Here is a 2357-nt window from a genome sequence, read left to right on the forward strand (position 1 = left end):
GGGGCGGGGCGGTCGGTGCCCAAGGGCCGGCGGGGGGGCGGGGGAAGGAGGCCTGACGGGTCAGGGAAGCGGCTCAGGGTGCTCGCAGGGGGCGCGAGGGAGTGCGGGCGTCCTGGGGTGGAAGCGGGCCTCTGAGGGCTAAAGGAGGCCTCGGGCACCGGGAGATTCAGGAGCGGATGGTGCCTTAACCGCGTCTCCTCCAGCACGCTCACTGTGCCTTTCCGGTCGCCCCTGGAGGCAGAGATGGCCCTCAGGTCCCTGGCCTCACATGCCCAACGCCACCGAGGGGTGGTTCAGAAGGAGCTTACAGTGAACGGCAGCACCCTGGCAGTGTCAGTTCTAGCAGAGTAGGAGGTGGGGAGGGGTGGGGGGCGGTGGCGGCAGGTGCTGGGGTCGCGTCTCTGTCTTAGAGGGCCGTCGTGGAGGCACTGGCGCGTTTAGTGTATGTATGAGGAGGGGGCTGGTGCTCTGCCCCTCCACCGCAGTTCTCACCTGTAACCTCATTTTCGTTTTTGCTCACTTTCAGGAGATGGACTGCTGAAGACCCCGTCTTCTTCCGAGTTTCGATCAACTCCTTCCTCGACCAGCTTTCCCTGGTGATCCGAAACATTCGGGGCTTTGGGTCCCCTCCTCCGGGAAGCCTAGGCCAAGGAAGGGGAGCTGAGGCCTAGTCTTGTGCCCCTTACTAGGCAAGGCACAGGGAGTCGGTACTTGGAGTTGATGGCCACTTTGTTATCAGGGTTTAATTTTTTGCCCGTAGGGGCCCTTGGTCCACTTGGTTTCTTTCCCTGTTGCTAGAGGAACGGGCGCTTGAAGTGTTTGTTACTGCAGAAAATAAAACTGAGCTACCATTTCTGTGTCTTGAGTTTCTTTTCAGCTACTGTGCCTCCGGATTTTCTTGCCTTTTTTCTTTCTCGCGTTGGAAGGGAGGTTCTGGGAGAGAGATTCCAATAGCACAAGGTTCTTGAAGACAACTTAGGGAAAGGAAAATCGGGTCCCATATTCAGCGCTAAATCCTGCCGACATTTTGGAGTGTCTTCTTGGTTGTATTTACACCTTAAACGTATAACAACATATAATGTGTAAATTTCGAAGTTTACCATTAACTTTTTTCCTGTTTTTTTTTTTGTTTTTTTCCATTTAACCTACTAGCTTTTCCAATCTCTAAAACCTCTTCAAAAAATGTTACTGAATAGATACATAAAATGCATTATAAGGTAATGTTGAACAGTTAAATCATTCCCAGTTTTTCCCCAGTTATGGGTAGTGGTTCAGTGGAATTCTTGGGCATAAGTCTTTTTTTTTTTAAAGATTTTATTTATTTATTTGACAGACACAGCGAGAGAGGGAACACAAGCAGGGGGAGTGGAGAGGGAGAAGCAGGTTCCCCGCTGAGCTGGGAGCCCAGAGAGGGAACACAAGCAGGGGGAGTGGGAGAGGGAGAAGCAGGCTTCCTGCTGAGCGGGGAGCCTGACGGGGGCTTGATCCCAGGACCCCGGGATCATGACCTGAGCCGAAGGCAGACGCTTCACCGACTGAGCCACCCAGGCGCCCCGGGGCATCAGTCTTTGCATGAATGGTTATTTCCTTAAGATCGATTCCGACAGGTAGAATTACCGAGTTTTTACTTTCCGTGTTCTTCAGCTTCTCAGCCTGCAGTACACAATTGCTCTCCAGAAAATACGCCCTCCCTCCAGAATTCTGGTCTCCCCACATCACCGCTAGGTTGGCTTGCTGCCAGAATAAAAACTTACTTTGAACGAGGGAAATAAACACAGAAACACCACAATAGGAATTTTGTGGCCTACTGGCCTTGTTTCAGATGAGCAAAGAAGCGCAGCAACAACGGGCTAGGCGTTTGCCTGGTGGGGGCGGGGGGCGGTGTTGGTTGGCTAGCTCTCTCTAAATGCTTGTATCTCGGAACCTCGTTAAACTACTAGTAACATGTAGGTTCCATTGGACTTTCTACCCACATGGTCATGATATCCGTAAGCAAAAGCAGTTTTAGATCTTCCTTTACAGTCGGCATGCCTTTTACTGGAAAATAAATAAATACGTGATGGAGTGATTACTCCTCCTCATGGGGTTGTATTTCCATGCTTCTTTGCATGCCTCGTGATTTTAGGTTGGATGCCAGGCGTTGTGTATTTGACCTTTGGTGCGGTGTCTTTTTTCCTTTTTATTCCTAAACATAAGCTTTGTTCTGGGATGCTGTTATTTGGAAACAGATTGGTTCTTTTACTACTTGATCTTAGCCAAAAGGCCGAGAAGCGATAACAGATTGGTTCTTTTGAGTCTTGCTTTTAAGAATTAGTGGGACCAGGGGCGCCTGGGTGGCTCAGCTGGTTATGCGCCCG

At 50.8% G+C, this 2357-nt stretch overlaps 1 long non-coding RNA gene across 1 annotated transcript; it reads left to right on the top strand.

Annotated features, from left to right (window-relative positions):
• The first annotated feature begins 69 nt into the window (after nucleotides 1-69).
• Nucleotides 70-853, top strand: LOC115942981 (uncharacterized). Its single transcript, XR_004077571.2, has 2 exons — nucleotides 70-332; nucleotides 527-853. It is a non-coding gene; the product is annotated as an uncharacterized LOC115942981 (long non-coding RNA).
• The last annotated feature ends 1504 nt before the right edge of the window (nucleotides 854-2357 follow it).

Source organism: Leptonychotes weddellii, unplaced genomic scaffold (genome assembly GCF_054177405.1).
Source record: "Leptonychotes weddellii isolate Sample4059 unplaced genomic scaffold, ASM5417740v2 HiC_scaffold_11977, whole genome shotgun sequence".
Taxonomy (NCBI): Eukaryota; Metazoa; Chordata; class Mammalia; order Carnivora; family Phocidae; genus Leptonychotes; species Leptonychotes weddellii.